The sequence below is a fragment of the Leiobunum rupestre genome, chromosome 7 (assembly GCF_980474605.1).
Source record: "Leiobunum rupestre chromosome 7, qqLeiRupe1.1.hap1, whole genome shotgun sequence".
Taxonomy (NCBI): domain Eukaryota; kingdom Metazoa; phylum Arthropoda; class Arachnida; order Opiliones; family Sclerosomatidae; genus Leiobunum; species Leiobunum rupestre.
This window is the reverse complement of record NC_143390.1, coordinates 42,194,430-42,211,962: the sequence shown is the minus strand read 5'-3', so window position 1 is coordinate 42,211,962 and position 17,533 is coordinate 42,194,430.

Genomic DNA, 17,533 nt, shown 5'->3' with positions numbered 1-17,533 from the left:
GGGATGTTTGGCGCTAGTTACGTTAAAAAGAAGTCATCGCGTGTGTATAAAGTAATTTGGGCCTTCTTGTTTTGATGTTGCTGCGGCGTCAGGGGTGACGTATAGATGACGTTTTACTACGAGAAGCCCTGGACATAAGGGTAAATTCGACGAGGCACCCTGTTTTTAAGCATAAACTGAACTGAACTTCTACGTGTTTCGTGACGAATGAGCTACATAAAAACAAGTTCAGCAAGCGTAGCTTATTTTATAGAAAGGCTCATTTGGTTTCAGTTTATACTTACCTTAAATTTAATGGCTGATCTAAACGCGTTACCATGTCAACGTAACACAGGCCACACCGACGAAAAAGCTACGAATAAAAGTAAAATTCCCTACGAAGTTTAAGTTTTTAAGTTTCCATCGTTAAACTGGTTATTAATGCACTCCGCAAATTTTGGTACACTCCAAAAATATTGGGTTGTTTTTGACCCAAATTGGGTGGTTTTTTTACCCATTGTTAGGTCAGTATTTAACCAAACAAAATATTGGGTGGTTTTCGTTTTCACCCAAAATGGGTTATTTTAATAACGATATATTGGGATAAATTTATAAGTTACCCAAAATATGGTTAATATATGACTCAATTTTGGGTTATAAATAAACCATTAATTTGGTTTATAAATTTGATGACACCGAAAAGAATATCGTAGGGCCTTGGCAATTTGCAATAAATTTAAACAAAGGAGCTCATTACGTTCTTCCGCTGAAATATCAACACAACATAAAAAATAAATTTAAAATATTGGAAAAATTTAAATTATAAATAGTAAATTAAATTAAAAATATTCTATAGCTTTAGAATCAAAAATTAAGAATCCTTTCAAGCACTCATGGAAACGATGCAGGAATGGCGGAAAATTTTTAATTTCCAGTCTTCCAAAGACTACAAGTTCGATGGACACATTATCGTCTTTGGCGCGTGGGAACTTTAAATTTGATAGTATGACCCAATTTTGGGTTGCTATTATATTATCTTAAAAACAACCTAATTTTGTTTCACCCAAATTTTGAGATTTTCAACTATATTTGGGTTATTTTTGACTCAAAAAGTAGTTAAAAATGAAATAACCAAAATCATTTAACCCAACGTTTTTAAGAGTGTACACACGCGCGGTTTGATGAGCAAATAAAGCCTATCGAGATTACTAAGGTAGATGGAGACTTATCTCGTGAGACCTATATAATAAACTTCTGATACAACGTTCCGTCACGCTACCCCTTTTTCGGTGCTTCGTAGAGAAGCCATCCTCCCGCTGCGTTGGCGCCTGGCATCTGCTGGTAAGTTAAAATATATATAAAATGAGAGTGGGGAGGCGGTGAACGTGGTTCCGCCCATTTCGGAGGGCTTTTTTTTTGACGAGGTAGCCTGAATATTGTCACGAGGACTGGCCTTTTGATCGGCGGCGGCGGCGGCGTCCCGGGCCTAGACACTTTACGCGTCTTTGATCCCCGCAAGACATCAGCCGAAGTGGGGAAAGCTCCCAATAAAGCAAAGGGGAGAATGAGAGGCCATTGATGGCGGGCACACAAAAACCGTAGGGTTTCCGGAGATCGAAGCGCCCCCTACGTAGTAATCTCCTACTGTACCCGGAGAACGGAGAAAAAAGGCTAACGTCCCAAAAGATGTCCTTTTCAGCAGCTCCGTGTTTAAATCAACGAAAATACCCTCTTACGGGGGCTCTTGGAAAAACATCATTTTTAACATGTCCATCACAAAAAGAGAGAGAATAATATATACAAGAGGTGGAAAATGAATGGAAAAAATTGGAGCAAATACGGCTCCTCCCTCCACCGCTCTTTCTTCCGGTACAAACTGTCTCCGGAGCTCCTCTTGACTCTCCAACGTTTATTAGTATTCTTCCAACCGAAAAAATGGCGTGTTAGTTTAGACAGAATTTTTCATCTTGCTATTTCGCTAACGTTATTCGCTTGAAACGTGCACGTAGGCAAGTTCTTGTTGATTTTTCTAAACACGGTGTGGTCGAGAAATATTGCGTGGGGAAAAAATCAGGGTTATTCCAAGTGCAAAATCGTTTCTTCATAACTCAAAATGAAAAATGTAAAATGCTAAATACTTTCTCCATAACTCAAAATGAAAAATGTAAAATGCAAAATACTTTCTCCATAACTCAAATGAAAAATGTAAAATGCAAAATACTTTCTCCATAACTCAAATGAAAAATGTAAAATGCAAAATACTTTCTCCATAACTCAAAATGAAAAATGTAAAATGCAAAATACTTTCTCCATAACTCAAAATGAAAAATGTAAAATGCTAAATACTTACTCCATAACTCAAAATGCAAAATGTAAAATGCAAAATACTTTCTCCATAACTCAAAATGAAAAATGTAAAATGCTAAATACTTACTCCATAACTCAAAATGCAAAATGTAAAATGCAAAATACTTTCTCCATAACTCAAAATGAAAAATGTAAAATGCAAAATACTTTCTCCATAACTCAAATGAAAAATGTAAAATGCAAAATACTTTCTCCATAACTCAAAATGAAAAATGTAAAATGCTAAGTACTTTCTCCATAACTCAAAATGAAAACTGTAAAATGCAAAATACTGTCTCCATAACTCAAAATGAAAACTGTAAAATGCTAAATACTTTCTCCATAAATCAAAATGAAAACTGTAAAATGCTAAATACTTTCTCCATAACTCAAAATGCAAAATTTAAAATGCTAAATACTTACTCTATAACTCCAAATGAAAACTAAAATGCCAAATACCTTCTCCAAACTCAAAATGAAAAATGTAAAATGCTAAATACTTACTCCATAACTCCAAATGAAAACTGTAAAATGCTAAATACTTTCTCCATAACTCAAAATGAAAAATGTAAAATGCTAAATACTTTCTCCATAACTCAAATGAAAAATGTAAAATGCAAAATACTTTCTCCATAACTCAAAATGAAAAATGTAAAATGCAAAATACTTTCTCCATAACTCAAAATGAAAAATGTAAAATGCTAAATACTTACTCCATAACTCAAAATGCAAAATGTAAAATGCAAAATACTTTCTCCATAACTCAAAATGAAAAATGTAAAATGCTAAATACTTACTCCATAACTCAAAATGCAAAATGTAAAATGCAAAATACTTTCTCCATAACTCAAAATGAAAAATGTAAAATGCAAAATACTTTCTCCATAACTCAAATGAAAAATGTAAAATGCAAAATACTTTCTCCATAACTCAAATGAAAAATGTAAAATGCAAAATACTTTCTCCATAACTCAAATGAAAAATGTAAAATGCAAAATACTTTCTCCATAACTCAAAATGAAAAATGTAAAATGCTAAATACTTACTCCATAACTCAAAATGCAAAATGTAAAATGCAAAATACTTTCTCCATAACTCAAAATGAAAAATGTAAAATGCAAAATACTTTCTCCATAACTCAAATGAAAAATGTAAAATGCAAAATACTTTCTCCATAACTCAAAATGAAAAATGTAAAATGCTAAGTACTTTCTCCATAACTCAAAATGAAAACTGTAAAATGCAAAATACTGTCTCCATAACTCAAAATGAAAACTGTAAAATGCTAAATACTTTCTCCATAACTCAAAATGCAAAATTTAAAATGCTAAATACTTACTCTATAACTCCAAATGAAAACTAAAATGCCAAATACCTTCTCCAAACTCAAAATGAAAAATGTAAAATGCTAAATACTTTCTCCATAAATCAAAATGAAAACTGTAAAATGCTAAATACTTTCTCCATAACTCAAAATGCAAAATTTAAAATGCTAAATACTTACTCTATAACTCCAAATGAAAACTAAAATGCCAAATACCTTCTCCAAACTCAAAATGAAAAATGTAAAATGCTAAATACTTACTCCATAACTCCAAATGAAAACTGTAAAATGCTAAATACTTTCTCCATAACTCAAAATGAAAAATGTAAAATGCTAAATACTTTCTCCATAACTCAAATGAAAAATGTAAAATGCAAAATACTTTCTCCATAACTCAAAATGAAAAATGTAAAATGCAAAATACTTTCTCCATAACTCAAAATGAAAAATGTAAAATGCTAAATACTTACTCCATAACTCAAAATGCAAAATGTAAAATGCAAAATACTTTCTCCATAACTCAAAATGAAAAATGTAAAATGCTAAATACTTACTCCATAACTCAAAATGCAAAATGTAAAATGCAAAATACTTTCTCCATAACTCAAAATGAAAAATGTAAAATGCAAAATACTTTCTCCATAACTCAAAATGAAAACTGTAAAATGCTAAATACTTTCTCCATAACTCAAAATGCAAAATTTAAAATGCTAAATACTTACTCTATAACTCCAAATGAAAACTAAAATGCCAAATACCTTCTCCAAACTCAAAATGAAAAATGTAAAATGCTAAATACTTTCTCCATAAATCAAAATGAAAACTGTAAAATGCTAAATACTTTCTCCATAACTCAAAATGCAAAATTTAAAATGCTAAATACTTACTCTATAACTCCAAATGAAAACTAAAATGCCAAATACCTTCTCCAAACTCAAAATGAAAAATGTAAAATGCTAAATACTTACTCCATAACTCCAAATGAAAACTGTAAAATGCTAAATACTTTCTCCATAACTCAAAATGAAAAATGTAAAATGCTAAATACTTTCTCCATAACTCAAATGAAAAATGTAAAATGCAAAATACTTTCTCCATAACTCAAAATGAAAAATGTAAAATGCAAAATACTTTCTCCATAACTCAAAATGAAAAATGTAAAATGCTAAATACTTACTCCATAACTCAAAATGCAAAATGTAAAATGCAAAATACTTTCTCCATAACTCAAAATGAAAAATGTAAAATGCAAAATACTTTCTCCATAACTCAAATGAAAAATGTAAAATGCAAAATACTTTCTCCATAACTCAAAATGAAAAATGTAAAATGCTAAGTACTTTCTCCATAACTCAAAATGAAAACTGTAAAATGCAAAATACTGTCTCCATAACTCAAAATGAAAACTGTAAAATGCTAAATACTTTCTCCATAAATCAAAATGAAAACTGTAAAATGCTAAATACTTTCTCCATAACTCAAAATGCAAAATTTAAAATGCTAAATACTTACTCTATAACTCCAAATGAAAACTAAAATGCCAAATACCTTCTCCAAACTCAAAATGAAAAATGTAAAATGCTAAATACTTACTCCATAACTCCAAATGAAAACTGTAAAATGCTAAATACTTTCTCCATAACTCAAAATGAAAAATGTAAAATGCTAAATACTTTCTCCATAACTCAAATGAAAAATGTAAAATGCAAAATACTTTCTCCATAACTCAAAATGAAAAATGTAAAATGCAAAATACTTTCTCCATAACTCAAAATGAAAAATGTAAAATGCTAAATACTTACTCCATAACTCAAAATGCAAAATGTAAAATGCAAAATACTTTCTCCATAACTCAAAATGAAAAATGTAAAATGCTAAATACTTACTCCATAACTCAAAATGCAAAATGTAAAATGCAAAATACTTTCTCCATAACTCAAAATGAAAAATGTAAAATGCAAAATACTTTCTCCATAACTCAAATGAAAAATGTAAAATGCAAAATACTTTCTCCATAACTCAAAATGAAAAATGTAAAATGCTAAGTACTTTCTCCATAACTCAAAATGAAAACTGTAAAATGCAAAATACTGTCTCCATAACTCAAAATGAAAACTGTAAAATGCTAAATACTTTCTCCATAACTCAAAATGCAAAATTTAAAATGCTAAATACTTACTCTATAACTCCAAATGAAAACTGTAAAATGCTAAATACTTTCTCCATAACTCAAAATGAAAAATGTAAAATGCTAAATACTTTCTCCATAACTCAAATGAAAAATGTAAAATGCAAAATACTTTCTCCATAACTCAAAATGAAAAATGTAAAATGCAAAATACTTTCTCCATAACTCAAAATGAAAAATGTAAAATGCTAAATACTTACTCCATAACTCAAAATGCAAAATGTAAAATGCAAAATACTTTCTCCATAACTCAAAATAAAAATGTAAAATGCAAAATACTTTCTCCATAACTCAAAATGAAAAATGTAAAATGCTAAGTACATTCTCCATAACTCAAAATGAAAACTGTAAAATGCAAAATACTGTCTCCATAACTCAAAATGAAAACTGTAAAATGCTAAATACTTTCTCCATAAATCAAAATGAAAACTGTAAAATGCTAAAAACTTTCTCCATAACTCAAAATGCAAAATTTAAAATGCTAAATACTTACTCTATAACTCCAAATGAAAACTAAAATGCCAAATACCTTCTCCAAACTCAAAATGAAAACTGTAAAATGCTAAATACTTTCTCCATAACTCAAAATGAAAAATGTAAAATGCTAAATACTTACTCCATAACTCCAAATGAAAACTGTAAAATGCTAAATACTTTCTCCATAACTCAAAATGAAAAATGTAAAATGCTAAATACTTTCTCCATAACTCAAAATGAAAACTGTAAAATGCTAAATACTTTCTCCATAAATCAAAATGAAAACTGTAAAATGCTAAATACTTTCTCCATAACTCAAAATGCAAAATTTAAAATGCTAAATACTTACTCTATAACTCCAAATGAAAACTAAAATGCCAAATACCTTCTCCAAACTCAAAATGCAAAATGTAAATTGCTAAATACTTTCTCCATAACTCAAAATGAAAAATGTAAAATGCTAAATACTTACTCCATAACTCCAAATGAAAACTGTAAAATGCTAAATACTTTCTCCATAACTCAAAATGAAAAATGTAAAATGCTAAATACTTTTTCAATTAACTCAAAATGCAAAATGTAAAATAATAAATACTTTCTCCATAACTCAAAATGAAAAATGTAAAATGCTAAATACTTACTCCATAACTCCAAATGAAAATTGTAAAATGCTAAATACTTTCTCCATAACTCAAAATGCAAAATGTAAAGTGCTAAATACTCTCTCCATTACTCAAAATGAAAAATGCAAAATGCATTTTGAAGATTGGTTTTTCTAAATGCTAAATGTAAAATATGGTTTTTGCAGCTCAAAATAAAAATACAAAATGCATTTTGAAAATGGTTTTTCTAAAATGAAAAATGTTTTTACAAATGCACTCTTTACTTTTAATTATTAATATTTTAATTATAAATAATCAATTACTAATCAATTATTATAATAATTATAATTACGTAGAGATTTGAAAACCATCCTCGCAGCCAGCGTGGGAAATAAAGCGGTGGCACTGTACGAATGTTCGTCTGCGCTTCTGAGTAAGTGAGTCACTGACAAGGAGACTACCCGAGGTGGTTATCACCGATTTTGTTGAAACTCCGGGGGTTATTTAGACCTTATGGTAGAATGAAAATTGCCAAAGGGAAAAGTTGCAATGGGCTTTAGTTTTCCTATGGCAACCGTCATTCTACTCCAATTCTGTCTTGACGAATAAACGAGTTGAAGAAAGAAGGGAGTAGTTACAGATTAAACGTTATTTATTTGCCGTAGCAGCCGTAGTTTTGTTTTAAGATGGCGGCCGGTGGAGAGGTCATCAATATGTGGCTCATTTTTATAATTTATTTAATAATAATAATAATAATCAGCTAGGCTAATACCCAAGGCACCACCTTAGGCCTAAGTCATCAAGCAACTTTTATTTGCTTAATTGGATTTTCGTTAATAAAAGCTTGCCACATATGAAGAGTTTCATAACCCGTCATGTTATCGTGAAACGAAATTTAAGCAGATAAATTTTCTATATAAGCCGACGACAAAGCTAGATTACTTCCTCTACACCTCCTTTCGAGGAGGAGTAAAAAGTGTAACCTTAGAGCTCTGGAATAAGCGAACAAAATTCGGGACAGGGTAAATCTTACCCCGAGAACAGGCGAATAAAACGTTTACACTTTTTGTCCTCGGTCAGGCGAAATAAACCCCTTATGATTACTTGGGAGAAAATAGCAGACGAGCTTTCTCTACAAGAGCCGCGATGATAATACTAGAGTAAAATTATTTTGAAAAAGCATTTTTTCCACATATTAAACCCACCAAAAGCAAAATACTTGTTCTAACTCAAAATGCAAAATGATATTTATATTATTATAAATATCATATAATTTGATAAATTGGCAAATGTATTTTGAAAATTTTCACCGATAGGCAGTAAATATTGAGTAGAAATGCGGTGTATATATCCGCGGTTTGGCGGGAATTCGCTTCCACGGAAAAGTGCTCGGCTGTAGTTTACTTCTGCCCCACTACTAATTTTGGTTGACGTAGAACTGATGAAGACGAGGTATTATGTTTGATCTATACTAATATTTGTTAATCTTATTGACTGTAATTTAAATCTGCCCCAATACTAGTTTTGGGTTACGTAGGGTACGCGACGATTGTATTAATAGTTGTAGACTAGAATATTGATGTTCATATTGATTTTATACGTAGCAGCTACAAAAGAGCGAGAAATGGCTTGTTTCAATGCTTGTTAGGTTAAGGTTAGGTTAAGGTTAGGTTAGGGTTAGGTTAGGTTAGGGTTAGGTTAGGTTAGGGTTAGGTTAGGTTAGGTTTAGGTTAGGTTAGGTTTAGGTTAGGTTAGGTTAGGGTTAGGTTAGGTTAGGTTAGGGTTAGGTTAGGTTAGGTTTAGGTTAGGTTAGCAATTTCTGGTTCTTTGTAGCGGATTCGTAATTAATTACCTTGTTTTCCATTGAAACCAGCCATCATTGGCCCTTTGTAGCTTCTCCGAATGCGTCGCTAGGCTGTTTTAGGCGGCGCTTGAGCCACTTGAAAAATTTCTGAAGCGCCACCTAAAATTTCCGAAAAGCGCCTCCTAAAATTTCAGAATTTTTCCGATTTATTTGGCGAAATGATTCTTAGATTATTTTTTAAAAATGCTTCCCAGAAAAAGGACATAAAAAAATTATTTTGAATAGGTGGGCTGGGGTATTTCAGCAGACTGTGAAGTCTAGCTCCTCCTGTTCACCTACCTATTGACATGGTCATCAAGGGTAAAGATAAAAGGGTTTTAAGAGAATTATATTTGGGTGGCTAGAGGTGTGCAAATACCATTTTTTAGGATCGAACCGACTATCAAATATTTTTTTCAAGGCACGTCAAATACCAAATCGAATATTTATAACGTCAAATATTTGGTCGAATATTTTTAGAGCAAAATTTTAAGCCAGTTAACTGATCAAATACCTAATAGTATTTCGAATACCAAATAATTCGACGTATTTGGTTTTGAAATAACCAAATAGTTTGCATATTTGTCAAAAAAATAAAAAACGTAATTGAAATCACTGTTCATTTTACGTGAAATAGTAAAACACTAAACCAAATGTATAATTTATATTTCATTTTATTTAATAAATTTAAACTATAATACTAAACTTTTTTAAAGAAAACTTTTACAAACAAAATTTCAAATACACATTTTTAAAGTTTAACTACCCTTCAAAATAGCCTTAGTAACTACTAACTACAATTAAAATCAAAGGATCTGCTATATTTTTCATGCTTTGCAAACGCTTCATTAAAATCTCGAGTTTTTAAATATATGTAAAACCCGAAGGAACAGATCTTTAATTACAAATAAAAATATAATATTTAATTTTATTTATAATAATTTTAAACCAATAATTGAGTGAACTCAAAAATTCAAAACCGAAAAATCGAAAAAAGTTACTTAATTCAACATTTCTCCCAGTTATTAGTTTTGTTTTGAACTTGGTTTACGTTTTAGTTTTACTTTGCTATTCTAGAAAATTCCATAACAAAGAACATGCGAATAATCTAGCCAATAGGCGCTAGAATACACAGCTTCTGCCTGTCGCTAAGAAGTTTTAATACACACGGTATGAATAATGGACGTGCAAGTTACTCTTTATATGGTCCTTGCCGCTGTGGCCTAAAGAGAGGTGCCAGAAATAAGCACTAGTTCGGAAATCTCACAGCGTTCTCCTCTGATGGCCTTGAAACTCGACAAATTAGAAAAAGACCCGCGGGTATTCGACCAGTTTGCAAATTATTTGAAAATACCAAATACGTTTTTCCTATCTTTTCGAATATTCGACTATTTGATCAAGATAAACGAATATTCGCGAACTTTCCCAAGTGCTATTCGATTCACGAATCGAATATTCGATTTGGTATTCGATCAAATTATTTGGTCTAACCAAATATTTTGCACACCCCTAGGGTGGGCCCATGTCTAAGACAATAGTGAAACAATTAATAGGAACCAATGGTAGGTACATTTATATAACAAACAAAATTTAGGGTTAGCCCGTGGTTGAGACGATAGTGTTGTCGGTGAAAGAAAATGTACAATCGGTGAAAGAGAATGTGCCTTCGTTGAAACAGCATGCGCAGTTAGTGAAAGAGAACATACAGTCAGTGAAAGAGAATGTGCAGTCAGTGAAAGAGAATGTGCCTTCGTTGAATGAGCACGTGCAGTTGGTGAAATCGGTGAAAGAAAATGTACAATTGTTGGAAAAGAATGTGCCTTCGTTGAAAGAGCATGATCAGTTGGTGAAAGAACACGTGTAGTCGGTGAAAGAAAAAGTACAATCGTTGAAAGGGGAATGTGCAGTCGTCGAAAGAGCATGCGCAGTCGGTAACAGAGAATGTACCATCGTTGAAAGAGCATGCGCAGTCGTTGAAAGATAATATATTATAATTTTTTAATTTGGTCAGATTTAGGATTTGAATATAATAAAAAACTTCACGATAAATTATTTGATTACACTGATATTACCATAAGTAACATAATCATTATAAGTATGACACTGTCAATTTCGTAAATGATAGTCTATTGCGGAGTGATTGCGTAATCGGAAATTACCTTACAGGAAATTCATCACATCCTGCACTCTTCATTCCAAAATTATTGCCAGGCTAGTGAGATGGTGAAAAATGTCAGCGAAATTAGAGAATAACTACCATTAGCAACCAATTAAGGGGATGTTTATATTATTGAATGTTATGTACCGATTTATAATTTTCACTATTTTGCCAAAGTAAACAATATTTTTAGTGTATCAATTTTCCAGTAGGCCTTGGCTGAGTCCTTTACATATACTATCGAAGACAATTTCGGGCACCTTCCAAAGACTATAGCAGCTAGCGGAGAGTTCTAAGTCCTTAGCTACTTAATAATTTATATGGTCATTGCCGAAACAAACTATCAAGGTTACAGATTTGATGAAATGGGATCGTATTTTCTCGAGATTTAAATAGGTACATCCAATAAAATTAAAAAAAAATATGAAAGTACCAAAAGAAAATCAACATTTAAGGTCAATTTGCATATCTTTAAGTCAAAAAATAGTCTTAATATGAAAGACAAATAAGATTATAAAAGATTATAGGTGTCACAAAATTTGTATCCTCCCTTTAAAAATTTCCTAGTGCCGTTACTGCATATTTATGCAATTTTGCCACTGATGATAATTCTAAAACCCTAGCTTCTCTTTCGCTATCGGTTGGCTATATATATATATATATATATATATATATATATATATATATATATATATATATATATATATATATATTCATCAACCTATCCTGCTGATACTATTCGCTTGAAACACATATCATCACAGGCTCCCGCTGATTTTTCAAAATCATTCATCATAAAGTTATTTTCTAAAACTATCACAGAGGGGAAATGATTTATTAATTAATCCTACGCAGCATAATTTTAACATTTTATATGGTTATGAAAAGTAATACGTACACATCCGCGGCTTGGCGAAAAATTAGCTCTCAATATAATCTGGCCAGCGAAGGTACCCGTTTCATTTTTATAGCCTAGATGGATACATGGATACTTCTGTCGGAAGAGATATACTGTATAATAAACTTCTGATAATATTCAAGAAATACTTCTCAAAGTTGGAGTTATAAATAAAGGGAGGTTTCGGAAAAGAAAGAACCAGAAAATACAGCCGCGTCCATGAAGTCGTTCTTTATGGAGGACCCCACCAATTTCAGAGTTTACTACTACTACTACAACCACAAACCACTAAGCAGCACCGAAAATGTCAAAATACAAAATAATTCATAAGTAATAAATTAATCATTCATAAGTAATAAATTAATCATTCATAAATAATAAATAATAAGATAATAAAGAAAAAGATGTAGTTTTAAAAATTGAAGGATGAAATACAATAACAAATGAGAAATTTAAAACAATTTTAACAATTTTGAGGGTATTTTGTTTACATAAATGGTTGGTTTAAGATTTGATTTGTTTTAAGTTGGCAATTTTGCTATTATAGAGATCTATTTCGTTGCTAAATATATTTGCAGTATTTGGTGCTCTGTTAATTGGGTTTAATTGTTTTTTATCGGTTTTATACAAATTAAAATTTATTATTTGTTAAAATGGTACACATAAATTGATTTGGAGTAATAATAATAATAATAATAATAATAATAATAATAATAATAAAAAAAAATAATAATAATAATAATAATAATAATGATAATACTAATAATTAAATAGTTAAATAATTAAACTATTCTCTTAAATATTTTATCAAAGAAATCCATGCCTTCTTCAAAGCTAAATTTAATCATTTTATACTACGACGCCAAATAAAGCGTTTTTCTAAAAGTAACGACCGAGGGGTAAGACACTCTGCGAACTCGGTGTACACTGCCGTACCTTTAACAGTGATAAATGCACGAACTTGGTGTACAGATTATCTGAGACTGTCTTACCCCTCGGTAACGACATTCCCAGATATCACGAAGTTTCCCCAAAACAAAAGGTCTAACCAACGACAAGTACTCATTGCTAGGACTGTCGGGCACCCGGAGTCGAAACCCGTCTTAATGCCACGTTAGCCCTCGTTCCTTATCCTCTGCTTGCGCCTGTGGTCAGGACTTCACACGTTACCGGATGTTTCTTTGGTAATAATAATAATCCAAGGCACCACCTTAGGCCCAAGTCATCGAGCGACTTTTAATGCCTTTAAACAGGTGGCTGGGTTACAATGCGACGCGAGTCAACGGGTCCCTACACTAACTATTAATAGAAACTAAAACTTAAATCTAGGAAACAAAACCAAGACGCACACCCAAAACATCTATCTTTAAAATTTGGAGTTGAGCAATTAAATTAAATTAATGCTGCCAGTATGTAAGATATGTCAGACCAAAACTATTTATTATTATGCCTTTGATGGATTGATTTTGGGTTTGGGAAGATACACTCCCTTTAAGAAAAATTAAACATCTTATAAAATTGGTACGTGAGACCAATACACGAAAATCTATTGGATTGTGTGTAATATATGGTTATTTACAGAGATTTATACAAATTTAAATACAAGAAATATACAGAAATTACAACAAAGGTTTTTGTATAGTTTAAGTACAAGTCAAACTTCGTTATAATTTAATCACACGGCGATGGAGTATGGTCAGCTGCTTGGGCTCGGGATATTCAAATGATGGCGACTCTTGGTGATCGTCAGGTATGAACGGTACGAGATGATCAGGGGTGATTCTGGATCAAGAGGAGCGGTCAGTGGCTGAACGTGCTGGACGGCGGACAGCTGTACGTTGGCCTAGGTCTGCTGCGTGACCTAAGTGTCTAGGTCGGAGACTGGCTTGAGTGTGCCCTCTTTGAGTTGCAGCCCCTCTGTTTATAGTCCGAGCGCGGACCTCGTAGAGAGTAGCGTCATCCTCTCTCCGTTTTTTGATCTGGATGGTCGTGCTGTGTTTGTCTGGGAGACGCCACAATACATACAAGATGCTAAAACCACTGAGAGCAGACCGACGATTGGCTCAATAAATAGCAGTGGCGTAATTTTTACTAGGCGATGAAGCTTACTGATTTTTGCATGCTTAAGTCTTGATCAAACCTGCAAATCTAAATGTCCTTTGATAAGTTGATGTCTCTTTTGACGTTACAAATGACAATGAAATAAGTCACCCGCACAGTATTTGCAGAAATACATGAACCGAAATGATCAGCGACAGGAATCCATACCTCTACTTGGAATGCTAATAGTGGCAGATTTTCGTCTCGATGTGGCTGACGGTTTTTTTGACGTCACTATGTTAACTTAACAAACAACAACGTGAGTGGGGAGCGCGCGCAGAGGGGATTTTTTCTCCCGTAGGCGGGGCCAAAGCCGTCAGAGTGATCTTACCATACGCGATACGGTGCGATAAGCATTCCAAGTAGAGGTATGGATTCCTGTCAGCGACCTACACCGGTAACGTTGGTATAAGCATTCCAAGTAGAGGTATGGATTCCTGTCAGCGACCTACACCGGTAACGTTGGATGCATTTTCCCATTCACCCCACTAAAAAGACGGGTTTTGGTGGGGTGAATGGGAAAATGCATCCAACGTTACTAATGTAGGTCGCTGACAGGAATCCATACCTCAGTTCTAAGTTCATCTCAGTTCAGTACTTATCCCACTCCTTTTCCGTCAATCGAAGAGCTTTGAAGTACGCCATCTGGCAAAGTTTGAATAAACACGGACTTGAAATTTACTTCGGAGACGGAAAGTATCTTTTATAGTCCGTGTAAATAATGGCAGTCGCAAACACATCAGATTTATTTTAAGGCGGATTTGTCAAAATGTCGAGTAAAGAGATATTTACGCAGTGTAATATGTTTCTAATCAATAAACCTAAACTAGAGCATAAACCGGATTTTGTTTTTAATGATAACTTTTTTTCCGTCACTAGATGGCAAACTAATCTACCCGTGATGCCTCGGATTCGCGGCCGGCCCGAAATTTGAAATGCTACGGTTTTTACCCTCCCTTGTCTTTATGGCAAAATTCCCCAAAGAAAAAAGCTGATCATTTCGGTTCATGTATTTCTGGTATTCTTCTATAGAAATTCTAAAGAATCCTAATGGTCTGTAGAAACTTTATGCGGCTCTAAGGCAATCAGAGTATTCTACAGGAACATTTACGAGTAAATCAGCTTCGCGCGGGATTTTATAGAGCTTGACCTTCCCTGCTCGGATTCTACTCCCTTTAAGGTCAGATTACTAATTTCATCAGTAACATAATTACAATAAGTATTGTTTCGATATAAATTTTCTAACCGAATCTATTTTCAACACTGACCCTCCCAGACCGCTCCAACTTGAACTCGCATCCGAACTGAGTAGTGTATTATCGTCCTTGACCTTAGTATATTTCTGTTTAGGTATATTTTAGATACTAAATTAAGGGGCTCTGTGCTGAACGAAACTTGTATTGCGCAATATAGGTAAAAATAATTTTTGTGATAATCTAAGCTAACAATGGGATTTTTCTTGGTCATGGTATATATCTATCTATCTATCTATATATCTATCTATCTATCTATATAAATAAAATCTGATGTCTATATAAATAAAATCTGATGTTTGTATATATATTGGTTTGTTACCTTCTATGCACGCCCAAGATAATTGTCCGATTCGCACAAAATTTGGCCTGTGGCATTGTGGCCGTCAGGTTATAGGGTCTTCTTGAGTAGTTTTTGACCCCCTGGACCAATAACCGGTGACCACAAGACCGAAACCCCTGACCTCACGCTGTCAATAGACGCGGGTATTAAGAGACACAGGAGTTTATCTCTCTGGCTCTAATTTCCTCACTTAGCTGCTGCATGGCACGACCTTCGACCCTTTTCGCTGGCGTTCGTTCTCTTTTCTCAGCCCACCCCCTCCCCTCTCTATCTGTGTCACGCAGACACCTTTGCCCGGACCGTATTCATTCTACGCATACCCACAATACCAACCGATATGCCATTTGATTTTAAACGCCTGCAATTTCCAATCAATCTTAGCTTCGCAATGACAATTAATAAAGCGCAAGGACAGTCACTTAAAACTGCGGGAATTAATTTAGAAAACCCATGCATTATGTGGCGTGCTCAAGAGTTGGAGCTGCAAATAACCTGTACGTATACTTACTCCAAACGGAGAAACTAAAAATATTGCGGACAAAAAGCTTTATCATAATTACATCTTAAACTAATCAAAGAAATCAAATATATGTTACAAGATATGATATTTTGCACTATTAAACGGTTTGCAATTTAAACAAATTCCTATTTACTATTTAAAAATAATTTAATTTGAATTTTTAATGTAAAGTGAATTTTGTTCCCGTTCTCTACACCCCAATTTGCTCAACTAGCTGAGAAGCCCTGCCGAATTATTTTTAAATAGTAAATAGGCATTTTTTTAAATTGCAAACGTTTGTTAGTGCAATATTAACATATATTTGATTTCTTTGATTAGTTTAAGATGTAATTATGATAAAGCGTTTTGTACACAATATTTTAAGTTTTTCCGTTTGGAGTTAGTATGTACAGGTTATTTGCAACTCCAACTCTTGAGCACGCCACAAAAAGCATGGGTTTTCTAAATGAATTCCCGCAGTTTTAAGTGACTGTCCTTGCGCTTTATTAATTGTCATTGCCAAGCTAAGATTGATTGGAAACCGGCCGGAGCAGTAAAGTGCATTTTGTTCCCGTTTTCTAAACGCCAATTTACTCAACTAGCTGAAAGCACGGCCGGAGGCCAGGCTTCTCAACTAGTTTAAAATAAAAGCGCATTTTGAACAACCCTGGCGGTTTTTTCGGGAAATTCGCGGCCAACATCTGTGAACGTAAATGTTTCATTTTAATGGCTTAGACGAATACTTATCTCGTAAGAGATATATTATAAGTTTCTGATATTACCCATTTTTGGTAAAATTGAAATTATAAGGATAGATTAGGTCAAGTCAAGGTTAGGTTACGTTCTTTTCGTGCTAAGAGAAATTAAGGAAGTATTTTTATTTCATTGAACATAATTTAAGTTGATAAATACTATTTTATTTATGTGTTAACAAAATAACAATGCGTGGAATGCTACCATTACTTTTTGTAAATAAATTTGACCAAATATCAGTGGGTCTTATCAGATGGGGAAGGTTAAATTTTCCAGACTAAAGATTAAGCTTTCGATAACTCGAATACTCGATCAATATTTGAGGTATGATTTCGGCATTTATAATTTATTGATTTAAATCGAGAAATGATGAATAAAAACTACATTGCGCTGTGTCATCGCCTGTTTCTATAGCAACTACGAGTATTTATTTGGAAGATTTTCCCTTGCCTTGAGCTCCGCAATATTTCAATCCAAACGTTGACGGATTAATTGACACAGTGATGCTTCAGAAGCGGAATTTGTTTGGTCGGAACGCCACCTGACGGACGAACTGGAAAAAGTGAGACAAAAACGGAATAAAGAGGGAAATTGACGTCAAAAGTTTGTCGTCTGCTTACAGGTTACACGGCTCAAGGTTATAAAGTGCTAGAGGTGAACGGTAGATGGCTAATTCAACTTCCGGATTTGAATCACAAGAAAGGGGGAAAAAGGGGGAGCATTAGTTTTAAACCGAAGGAATCTGGCAGCCTTGTTAGGAACAAATGCTA